The sequence below is a fragment of the Triticum aestivum genome, chromosome 2D (genome assembly GCF_018294505.1).
Source record: "Triticum aestivum cultivar Chinese Spring chromosome 2D, IWGSC CS RefSeq v2.1, whole genome shotgun sequence".
NCBI lineage: Eukaryota > Viridiplantae > Streptophyta > Magnoliopsida > Poales > Poaceae > Triticum > Triticum aestivum.
The window spans coordinates 251,822,172-251,835,043 of record NC_057799.1 but is presented as its reverse complement, the minus strand read 5'-3'; positions in this window follow the sequence as shown (position 1 = coordinate 251,835,043).

The window sequence follows — 12,872 nt, the reverse complement described above, 5'->3', positions numbered from 1 at the left end:
GCTTTGTAGTTGAGTGAAGACCTTGTTCTAATGAATCTCATGATCCACGGAGCATAAGGCTTCAACTCAAACGGTGACATTGCGACATTGGCCAAAGTCCTCATGAAGAAATCATGGAAGTTGACGGGAACGCCATGAATGATATTGAAAAGCAGATCTTTCATGATGCCAACGACTTCTTCTTCATTCGTGTCGTGGCCCTTGATAGGACTCAATGTCTTCGTCAGAATGCGATAAACAGTCCGAGGCACATATAACAATTCCTTCACAAGGAATTTTGTTCTTGGGGCCTGATCTGTCTTCAAAGGCTTCATCAACACTTGCATATAGTGATCTGTAAGCTCAGGTTCACTATAGACGCAACGAGCAGCTTCAAGGGGAGGACTGAGAGGCAAAGCACGAAGAATTCAGTAGCTGGTGCCTTGTAGTGAGTATTTTCAGACATACAGTCCAGCACCCATGAATTCACATCTTCAGAGTCACCGGTGATGTGCAGAGTTGCATAAAATTGAAGAATGAGCTCTTCATTCCAATCACATATATCAGTGCATAAATTTAATAGTCCAGCGTCGTAAAGAACACTGAGGACTGGCATGAAGCACGGCAGAGATTCCATATCCACGTGAGGAATGTGCTCATGATCGAAGACTTTGTCTTTGTTGAATAGCACTAAGGAATAAAAATTTGCCTGGCTGGTAGTCCAGAAACGCCTCTTCCTAATGCGAGCAGAGTCATAGGGGTTGTAATCAGTGAAGAATACGTGCTCGCCGAAGAAATCATTAGCCTTGAATTTTTGCTTCCTTGAGAATGGATCCTTTGGCTTGGGCAGAGGAGTGTCAGTCAATTGCATTACAACCTCAGGAATCGCAATATCAGGTTCTTCAGGCTGAGGAATTTCTGGTTCCTCTTTAGTGGCAGCCTGGGTCTTCAATTCTTCATTTTCATTTTCTTCAGCTCTAGTGGCTGGAATTTCTTCATGAGCTTCATCAGATCCCATTTGAACTGTAGTTGCTGGGGACTAAGGAATTTGTTGCAATGGTGTGAAGAGTGGAGAGTTGGGGTGATGACTTTCCCAAAAGTCATCATTCATCACTGGTGTGGTACAGCCAATGTCCACATCTTCATCTTCTATTTCTTCAACGCCGGCCTCTTCAGCAGTAAACTGAGGCATAGGCGAGGAAATTGTGGGGGTTGAAGGGATTTTATCCACTTCAATTTCTTCATCCATCTGCTCTAACAAAGCAGCAGAAGGATTTTCTTCATCAGATCCGCTAGGGATCACATATTCTTCATCAAAAGGGACGATTTCCTTTGATGGCATGGAGGAAACAGGAACAACATCAATTGGATTAGCAAATGAGCTTGTCAATTTCTTCATCTTCTTCGGTGCTGAAGAATCTGAAGGAGCTGATGCTTTCCTTTTCTTCACTGCTGCACGCTCTACAGCCTTGGTCTTCTTCACATCTGATGCAGATGGAAGAATTGGAGTTGGGGTAGGCGCAGGAGGAGCAGAGGAATGTGGTTGATTTTCTTCAGGCACAACTGATGCAGTTGCCCTGACTTCTTCATTTTCTTCAGGCGCACCACTAGTGGATGCCCTGGCAATTTCATTAGCGGCTGGAATGCAGTCATCAGCCCTGGAACTTACATTTTCTTCAGCAGCCTGATTGTCATCAGCGGTGCTGGCATGTTCTTCAGTTTGTTGAGCAGATGCTTCAGCCTAAGGAATTTCTTGTTGCGATGGGCATTTGAGGTGAACTTCTCAGTGAGTTTAACAAACCTGACCTTGGCTCCTTTCCAATCAGCATAGTAAGCATTGAAATCATCGCTGAGGACTTTGATTTCAGACTGGATCTTCACAAGTTCATCAGTTGTCATAGAGACAACGTTGTTCTTCAGGAATTTCTCCTTCCTGTACTGTGCTTTCTTGAGCTGCCTAGCCTTCTCAAATTTCCATTTCTCTTCTTGGATGAAGGCAGTCAGCATATGACTTTAGCCAGGAGTCAGCTTGAAGTCATGCATAGGAGTGTTTGGGTCCTTGTGCCAGAGATCAATGTAATTGAGGATCAACTTTGGATCCAAAAGCAGAGGCACATTTGTGTCGTTGGCTCTAGCGGCCCTGACTTGCCTATCTCTGATGATTTCAGCAAGTTCTTCAACATCAACTTCGTCTTCTTCAGACGGCACTTGGAAGGTGACCTGCTTCTTGTGAGGACTTGGGCGAGTGCCTCGTCCAGCAGTGGTCTTTGTCTTCAGCAGAGAGGGTCCTGTTGAAGAATTTGGTGCAGCTGAGGAACTAGCTGAAGCTCCTGAGGCAATAGAGATGCCTGTAGTCCTTTGGCACGTGGCAAGATGCACAGGTGCTGAGGATTTGGTCGGAGCAGCTGAGGACTTTGGAGGGGCAGGAGCAGCGTGAGGAATTGGCCGTGAGGACATTGACGGTGAAGCACTTGGCTTACGCGCAGGCTTCTTTGCCATGGATTTCTTTGGCTTGACAGCAGAGGCCTCAGCAGAGGCAGCAGCAGCAGCAGAGTCCTCGTTGAATTTCCTCACCGCATCTTTTGCTTGTTTGGCCAACTTGGCCTGGCGCTTGGCCCATTCTTCAGGATAATCTTCACGCTTGAGGCTGGTGAGATCAGCTTCTTGGTCAGGTGCCAACGGAGGTCTTGAGCATGGAGGATTGAGTGCGAATTTCTTCATGTACTTGGGAGTCACATACCTGTACTCCCTCCACTCTCTTGCCCATCTCCTCTCTATCTTCTCAAAGCGCACCTTGCGCTGATTTTTATCTTCCTCAGGGGGTGTGCAGTACCCAACATAGATGTCCTCAGGGATTTCAAATGCAGTGTTGATATCAGGTCTCTTTCCTCCTTTCCGTGGCTTCTTTCCATCAGCCATTTTCTTCAGATGAGGAATTTGAACAATTGAGTTCTCTGAAGAAGTATGCAACTTTTCTTTGAGGAATGCTGCAAATGAGTTAAGTTGATGAGAACCTAGTGATTCAGCAGCGGACATGAGTACCTGTGAACAGAGTATAGTTGCGAGGAAGTTGAAGAGGTCATATGCGTTCTCAGAAGATTTTTCAAAAAGAACAAGTTTGAGGAATTTGACCAGATGAGTCTTGAAGAATTTCACTAAGCGTTCTTTGTCTTAGGTTCTAGAGTTGTATAGATCGAAGATCCACACAATTGAGGAATCTTGAAGAAAAATTATTGCTTAGAGAAACGAATCAAGAACAGATGACATGTGAGGTGTTTAGTGTGTGAAGAATTTGAAGAATAAACACCTTTTGAAGATTTTGCAGAAACCATTTGAATCAAAGAGGGCAGTAAAAGTAACTTTTAATTACCCTGAACGAAGAACACGACGAACTATGAGGTGGAGAAGTGAAGTTCGTCTGTGCAGATCTTCCACGCCCTAACTCGGCGGAGGAAGACGGCTACGGCGGCGGCGGAGTGAAGATTTCCGCGGCCGGCGCGAGTACGACGGCGACGAGGTCGAGGCAGCGAAGCTCTTCCTCACCAGCGACGATGAAGTAGCGGCGGCGCTAGGGTTTGAGAAGCTCGAGCTGGAGAGAGGTCGAGCGGAGTAAAGGAAGTGAGGAAGGGGAGAGGGGGTATTTATAGCCACGGTGAAAAACTGTTCGCCCGAAGAAATTGGACGAACGTGCCCCTGACCCTTCTCATTCGCTTGACATGTGTCACCCACGTACTGAGAAGTGGAGATCGTGTTAGATCGTGGCTGAATAGATAAGTATTTCGTGGGATGCAGAACGGTTTGAGCAGCAAAGACGAAAATTTGGATAAGATAAGTTAAAAGTTCCGTTCGCAAATTCTTCAGCTAACAAGGACACAGTGAAGATTTTGAACGAGTTTCAAATAGAAAGCACATGAAGAATTTGTGAATAGATTGGGTTGAGTATAGCATAGAGGGGGAAGGGTCCGATCACATTTACTTAGCAGAAAAAGCGACTTGAAGAAATAGCAATAAGTGAATGCTGTAGAGGACATAAACTCATATATATATATATATATATATATATATATATATATATATATATATATATATATATATATAGCCAATGAAGAAAAACGACGGAAACAGTGAATATTTTGCAAAGTTGAAGATTTCGAACAACTGAGGAATTTCAAAACTGAGGAAAAACTCAAATTGAAGATTTTCAACTTTTGGTGGTGGCGTGACCCACCGTATAAGAATGATGATTTCAGACACCGCGTACAATTATCGTAGGGTTCCGAGAATCAAATTCTTCGTTAATTTCTTCACACTTAGAGTGTTATTCTTCATTGATTGAAGAAAAACGTTTCTTCGTGTGTTGCACATCTAAGTCATCAATTTTGCATAAGTGTTAGGATGAGTGTCCTTTTCAAAGAACATTTGAAGATTCTAGGATATTTAGCTCACACCGCAACTTGCTAAATCTCTTCTCATCCAAGGGCTTAGTGAAGATATCGGCTAGCTATTCTTCAGTCTTCACATGCTCAATAGAAATGTCGCCCTTCAACACATGATCGCAAAGAAAATGATGACGAATCTGAATGTGCTTTGTCTTCGAGTGCTGAACTGGGTTGTGAGCAATCTTGATGGCACTCTCATTGTCACAGAAGAGAGGCACATTCTTCATGTTGATGCCATAGTCCTTGAGAGTTTGCTTCATCCACAGCAATTGAGCACAGCAAGAACCAGCAGCAATGTACTCAGCTTCAGCAGTAGACAGTGATACGCAGTTCTGTTTCTTCGAGGACCAACAGACCAAAGATCGTCCGAGGAAATGACATGTACCAGATGTTGACTTGCGGTCCACACGATCACCAGCATAGTCAGAGTCAGAATATCCAATGAGATCAAAAGCCGAGCCCTTGGGGTACCATAATCCAAGTGTTGGTGTGTGAGCTAGATATCGAAGAATATGTTTCACAACCTTATGGTGTGATTCCTTCGGTGTAGCTTGAAATCGGGCACACATGCAAACACTAAGCATAATATCTGGCCTAGATGCACATAAATACAATAAAGAACCAATCATGGAGCGGTATACCTTTTGATCGAAGTCAATACCATTTTCATCAGTGCACAGATGGCCATTTGTGGGCATCAGAATTTTGACGCCTTTGCAATCTTGCATGCCGAATTTCCTCAGTACATCCTTGAGGTATTTCTCCTAAGATATGAATATGCCATTGCGCTGTTGACGAATTTGAAGACCTAAGAAGAATTTCAACTCTCCCATCATAAACATTTGATATTCTTCACTCATCATATAGGCAAATTCATCACTATAACGTTGGTCAGTACAGCCAAAGATAATGTCATCAACATATATTTGGCACACAAACAATTCACCATCATAAGATTTAGTGAAAAGAGTAGGGTCGAGTGAACCGGGTTTGAAGCCTTTCTTCATGAGGAATTCCTTCAAAGTATCATACCATGCCCGAGGGGCCTGCTTGAGGCCATAGAGGGCCTTATTGAGTCTGAAGACTTTGTTAGGATGCTTTGGATCTTCAAAACCCGGGGGTTGAGCAACATATACTTCTTCCTCAAGCTTAGCATTGAGGAATGCACTTTTCACATCCATTTGATATAAAGTGATATCATGTTGGTTAGCATAAGCAAGTAATATGCGAATAGCTTCAAGTCTAGCAACAGGTGCAAAAGTTTCATCGAAATCAATTCCTTCCACCTGTGTGTAGCCTTGAGCTACAAGCCGTGCCTTATTCCTCACCACAAGGCCATTTTCATCTTGCTTGTTGCGGTAGATCCACTTTGTGCCAATGATATTGTGCTTGCGAGGATCTGGACGTTTAACCAGTTCCCAGACGTTGTTGAGTTCGAATTGATGTAATTCTTCTTGCATGGCCTAAATCCACTCAGGCTCCAGAAATGCTTCATCTACCTTAGTGGGCTCTGTGATAGAGACAAAAGCATAGTGCCCACAAAAGTTAGATAAATGTGAAGCTTTTGAGCGTGTGAGAGGACCTAGTGCTTCAATGTCATCGATGATCTTTTCAACTTGCACTTCTTTTGCAACGCGAGGATGAGTTGGTTGTCGTCGAGGAATTTGATCAGCATTTTCTTCAGCACCATTTTCTTCAGCATTTTCTTCAGGTGCATTAGCTCGACGTTCTTCACGTTCTGGAATGAATTCTTCAGCAGATTCTTCGGTAGGAATGACATCCTCAGTAGCCTTGAACTTGATAGATTCCTTAGGTGCTGGTTTATCTATCATAGAAGGTAGGTGCTCTCTTTGCGAGCCATTAGTTTCATTGAACCGCACATCTACAGTTTCAACAACCTTGTGAAGAACGTTGTTGAAGACTTTGTAGGTGTGCGAGTCCTTTCCGTAACCAAGCATAAAACCTTCATGTGCTTTCGGTGCAAATTTAGCATTGTGATGAGGATCTCTAATCCAACATTTAGCACCGAAGACTTTGAAATAACTCACATTGGGTTTCTTGTCAGTGAGGAGTTGATAGGCAGTCTTCTTGAAGAATTTGTGAAGATATACCCTGTTGATGATGTGGCACACAGTATAAATTGCCTCAATCCAGAAGTGACGAGGCGTCTTGTACTCATCAAGCATAGTGCGAGCCATCTCAACAATAGTTCTGTTCTTGCGCTCCACGACGCCATTCTGCTGAGGAGTGTAAGGAGCAGATAACTCATGAGTAATACCAAGTTCATCAAGATAGTCATCAAGACTAGAATTCTTGAACTCAGTTCCGTTGTCACTTCTGATGTGCTTGATCTTCACACCAAAGTTGGTTGAAGCCCTCGAAGAAAATCGTTTGAAGACTTCCTGCACTTCATGTTTGTAAGTGACAATATGTACCCATGTGTAACGAGAGTAATCATCGACAATAACAAAGCCATAGAGAGATGCGTCATTTGTGACTGCTGAGTAATGGTTAGGACCGAAGAGATCCATATGAAGCAATTCAAATGGTCGAGTAGTGGTCATGATAGTCTTCGCTGGATGCTTAGCCTTGGTCATCTTTCCAGCTTCACAAGCTCCACACAAGTGATCCTTGAGGAATTTGACATTCTCAATGCCAATGACATGCTTCTTCTTCGCAAGCGTGTGCAAATTCCTCTTGCCTGCATGACCAAGTCGTCGATGCCATAGCCAACCTTCTGAAGCTTTTGCAAGTAGGCACACGGCTGGTTGCGGTCCTGTAGAGAAATCAACAATATACAAGTCTCCTCTCCTAAAGCCTTCGAAGACTTTGGAATTGTCAGCTTCCATAACCACAACACAACGATACTTGCCAAAGACAACAACCATATCAAGATCACAAAGCATTGAGACAGACATGAGGTTGTATCCTAAGGACTCGACAAGCATGACTTTGTCCATGTGTCGATCCTTTGTGATCGCAACCTTACCTAGACCCAATACCTGACTTTTGCCTTTGTCAGCGAAGATGATATGCTTCAGATGCGATGGTGATAAGGGAGCATCCATCAATAGATTCTTGTCACCATCATATGATTTGTACATCCACTATCGAGGACCCACTCAGTGGCTTTGGGTTGATCATCCTGCAGATGAATTAGTGCAGCTTATGAACTTCATATACTTCATCAGTGAAGAATATGACATCACAATTCATCAGACCAATTTCATCAAGCAATGCAATAGTTAAAACAGTATGAGGACGTGAGAAATGAAAGTTCATTTCTTCATGATTAGCCTGCGTCCTTTAAGTATGTCTGGAGACCTAACCCTGCATAAAAGATTAGTTCTTTTTCTTCACCACCCACATCTGAAGGGATGGCAAAGAGTTCATCACTCTGCGAGCTCCATACGAGAAAGGTGGCATAGAAGCCAATCCATTTCCTTTCACATAAGAGGAGTTAGGGTAAGCATATGAATAAGAAGAGAAATTCTTCGAGGACTTATGAACATAATGATTAGAAGAATAATGCTCATATTCATAGCCCTTGGCTCTTCCCTGCAAAACAGAGTTGTTAGCACGATGATGTTCATATGAGGACTTTGATCCTTTTGAGGAATTTGATCCACGTGAGGAATTTGGTCCGTATGAAGAATTTGATCTATATGAAGAATTTGATCTGGGGTTCCTATTCTTCACAGGTGGTGTCATGAGGACATTCACCTGAAGACTTTCAAGGCACCTTTTGGGAACCCAGATTTTCTTCATAGGAGAACCGTTCCTGCAGTTAGTGCCAACATATCTAGCAAATACTTCACCATTCTGATTTTTAAACAGTTTATAGCTGGAGTCAAATGACTCATCAGAAGAATGAGAAGATTCACATGTAAAGCCAGATAAATTAGATGGATCAACTGGAGGTCCCTTTGCAGCAACCCATGAGGTTTTGGGGTACCGCTCAGGCTTCCAATATGTACCATCAGCATTGAGTTTCCTCTCAAAGGCAATACCCTCTTTCCTAGGGTTCCTGTTGAGGATCTGCTTTATAAGCACATCAGAAAGAGTCTGATGCCCTTTGAGGCTTTTATACATGCCTGTCATGTACAATTCCTTCAGCCCTGCATCGTTAGTGATACTAGCAATGTCCTCAAATGAGGAATTAGTGATAGCAGAGGCAGGTGAGGAATTTGTAGCATTAGAAGCATTTGAACATTCAGGTGAAGAATTAGCAGATTCACGTTCAATGCATTTCAAACATGGAGGAACAAATTCTTCCTGAGCAGCGCTGATTTGTTGAGCAAGTAATGAATCGCGCTCCTTCTGAAGATCTTCATAACTCACTCTTAGCTTCTCAAGATCTTGCTTTCTTTGAAGAAATTCATAAGAAAGCTTCTCATGATCAGATAAGAGAGTGTTATGATGACCTTGAAGGTTGTCAAACCTAGTCTGAAGTCTCTGAAGATTTTCAGTCAAGGTTTTAGTGCGATCCATTTCTTCACCCAACATATCATCACTTTTGTCTAGCATGTTTTGAACCTTTTCAAAAGCCCTTTGTTGTTTCACAGCAATCATAGCAAGTTTAGAGTAGCTGGGCTTGAGGTTTTTATCAGATTCATTCTCACTAGATTCAGAGGAGGTATATTTGAGTACCTTGGCACCCTTTGCCATGAAGCAATAGGTGGGAGCATAGTCATCATTGCCTTCATCAGCCTTGTTGGTGAAGCCATTTTCTTCAGAGTTGAAGATAGACTTGCTGACGAATGCAGTAGCGAGAGCTAGACTCGCTACTCCAGACTCGGACTCCTCAGATGCCTCCTCTTCCTCATGTTCCTCAGATTCAACTTCAGAGTCCATTTCCTTACCAATGAATGCCCGATCCTTCTTGGAGCTGCTCTTCTTGTGAGATGAAGACTTTGAGGATTTTGATGATGAAGATTTTGAGGATTTCTTCTTTTTCTTCGCATCATCAGAACTGTAATCCTTGTATTTCTTCTTCTTTGATTCCTTTTCCCACTGAGGACAATCTTGAATGTAGTGTCCAGGTTTCTTGCATTTGTGACAAAGCCTCTTCTTGTAGTCACTGGATGAGGAATCATTGCTCCTTGAGGATCTTCCAAAGCGACCACGTCTTGAGAACTTTTGAAATTTCTTCACGAGCAGTGCTAGTTCCTGGCTCAGTTCTTCAGGATCACCAAGGCTGCTGCCAGAGTCTTCATCTTCAGACTCAGAAACTGCCTTGGCCTTCAGTGCACGTGATCTGCCATAGCTCGAACCATAGAGGTCTCTCTTTTCAGCAAGCTGGAACTCATGAGTATTTAGCCTTTCGAGGATATCAGCGGGATCAAGTGACTTGTAATCAGCACGTTCTTGTATCATCAATGCCAGAGTATCAAATGAGGAATCAAGCGATCTCAACAATTTCTTCACCACCTCATGGTCGGTGATGTCAGTGGCACCAAGCGCTTGAAGCTCATTTGAGATGTCAGTGAGGTGATCGAAGGTTTGTTGAACATTTCCATTGTCGAGTCTTTTGAAGCGGTTGAAGAGATTGCGAAGAACATCAACTCGAGAGTCACGCTGAGTTGCGACTCCTTCATTCACTTTGGACAGCCTATCCCAGATAAGCTTAGCAGTTTCCAAAGCACTCACTCTTCCATACTGTCCTTTGCTCAGATGGCCACATATGATATTCTTCTCTTGAGAATCGAGTTGCTTGAATCTCTTCACATCGGTAGCGTTCAGTGAGGGTGAGACAGAGGGAACACCATTTTCCACAACATACCAGAGATCGTTATCAATTGCCTCAAGATGCATTCGCATCTTATTCTTCCGGTAGGGGTAGTCCGTCCCATCGAAGGTAGGACACCCACCAAAGACCTTGATCATACCTGCAGTCGACATAACTAAAACTCCAGGCGGTTAAACCAAAATCACACAGAACAAGGGAGTACCTCGCTCTGATACCAATTGAAAGTGCGTTATATCGACTAGAGGGGGGGTGAATAGGCGATTTTTATGAATTCTTCACTGGGGAATTTGCCAGTGAGGAAATTCCTTAGCGAAGAACTACTTGCAGCGGAATAAGTACTCAAAAGTATGCATAGCAGAACACAAGCATGGTCATCATGATGAAATGAAGACAAGCACAGAGTACAGAAGCGTAAACACAGGATAGCACAGGATGAAGACAAACAGACTGAAGAAATTGAACTGAGGAAATTGAGAAAGTCTTTAGTCAAAGTCTTCAAACACAGATATGAACAAGTGAACAACACAGTTATGAGGAAATGAAAGAGTTGAGGAAATAGAACCAGTAAGCTTGGTGAAGACAATAATTTGGTAGACCAGTTCCAACTGCTGTCTCAGTTGTACGTCTGGTTGGAGCGGCTAGGTATTTAAACCTGAGGACACACAGTCCCGGACACACAGTCCTCACTGTATTCTCCTTGAGCTAAGGTCACACAGACCTCGCCCAATCACTCATGGTAAGTCTTCAGGTGACTTCCAAACCTTCACAGACTCGGTCACTCGGCGATCCACAATTTCCTCTTGGATGCTCTAGACCATGACACCTAACCGTCTGGAAGAAGCACAGTCTTCAAAGGTAACAAGCGTCGGATCCACACAGGATCAATCTCTTCAGTGATGCTCAATCACTTTGGGTTTGTGGGTGTTTGGGTTTGGGTTTTCCTCACTTGATGATTTTCGCTCAAAGTCCTCGGAGGATGGGATGCTCTCAAATGACAAGTGTCAGTTTCTCTTAGAGCAGCCAACCAGCTAGTGGTTGTAGGGGGCAGCTATTTATAGCCTAGGGAGCAGCCCGACATGATAAGATATAAATGCCCTTCAATGATATGACCGTTAGGTGGGTAGATATTTTGGGACAGTTGGCGCATAGCACAACAATGGTCGGAAATTTGAGTATCAAATTCCTCAGGGCTACCATGTTCCTCACTGTGTAGGCAATCCGCACTGGCAAATTCCTAACTCCTCAGTCAGAACAAATTCCTCAGAGACCAGAAGAACTTCGTCTCTGTCACTGAACAATATGACTAAATTGTATGAGATTTCCAATGGCTTCACTCGAAGGGATTGGTAGGTGTAGGATTTTGAGTTGAGCATCACATGGAAATTTTTCCTTAGTATTTCCTCGACCTCCTTTAACAGTACGGTGTTTCCTATGACTCAAGAAAGAGAAAATGAAACTACGAAAACAAAAGTCTTCATGCTTCATTTTCCTCAAATGAATGCCAAGTCTTCAAGGTCACACCAATTTCTTCACTTTCAAAGTCTTCAAAAAGTCTTCAGTCGAAGAACTTCATTTTTAGGGGTCGACTTTCTCTGTAAATATCAAACTCCTCATAGACTTATAGACCCGTGTACACTCATAAACACATTAGTCCCTTAACCTATAAGTCTTCAATACACCAAAATCACTAAGGGGCTCTAGATGCACTTACAGCTGGAGGCCGTAGAATTCCCGGAGCCCGCGGAGGAGCGGATGGATTGGAAATCCAAGTCCCCTTAATAATGAAGGGACAAGGCATACCCGCTCCCCCATGTATGGGTTGGGAAAGCTCTCCGCTTGCTCCCCGCCGTTGTAAGTGGCTAGTCCAGCTCGGGCGGGGACCATATACGCAGGAGGGAGAAACCCCTGGGTCTGTAATTCTACTAATTGGCTGTGAGGGACGGAACACTTCTTCCAATTGCCTGGCTTAGGGCTACGGGAGCGAGAGGAGGAGCTGCGATGGCCGGCCATGATGGGATGGACTTTTCCGGGCACACTCCGATGGATACTCGCTGTGGGAGGATGGTGTGATCTGGATCTGAGGATCCCCGGCTCTTTAAATAGACGATTTACTCACATGGTTAGGGTGGCAAGTGTAAAAATGCACCGACTTCTCGCATTCGCTCGACACGTGGAAGATAGCCATTATTAGGCGCAGAAGCCAAGGAGTACAACATTCATGGCAAGCCGGACACTACTTGACAGGTACTCAGAATTTGGAGAAGAACCCGCCTTGCAATGCCGAAGACAATCTGCGCGCCGGACTCATCGTCATTGAAGCCTGGTTCAGGGGCTACTGAGGGAGTCCTGGGTTAGTGTAACACCCTGAGAATCATGCTACAGTAACCCCCTGTGATTAAGCTAATCATGTGCTAAACAGGGCTTGATCACATTTGGATCACCTTCCTTTTCAAACTCCTAGTTCAAACTTCAAATATAATTAAAGTGGAAAATAAAAGTTTTCAAAAATTCAAACAAAAATGTCCAGTGGATTCTAAATAATACACTGGTAATTATGGTGGAGAAAACACATTTTTATAAAATGTCTAAATACTTTTAAATGAAATAAAACAGAAAAGGAAATAAACAAATAAAAAGAAAACAGAAAACAGAAACAGTCAGAGAAAAAAAAAAGAAAAGAAAGGGGAGCAGGCCTTTCCCCCCCC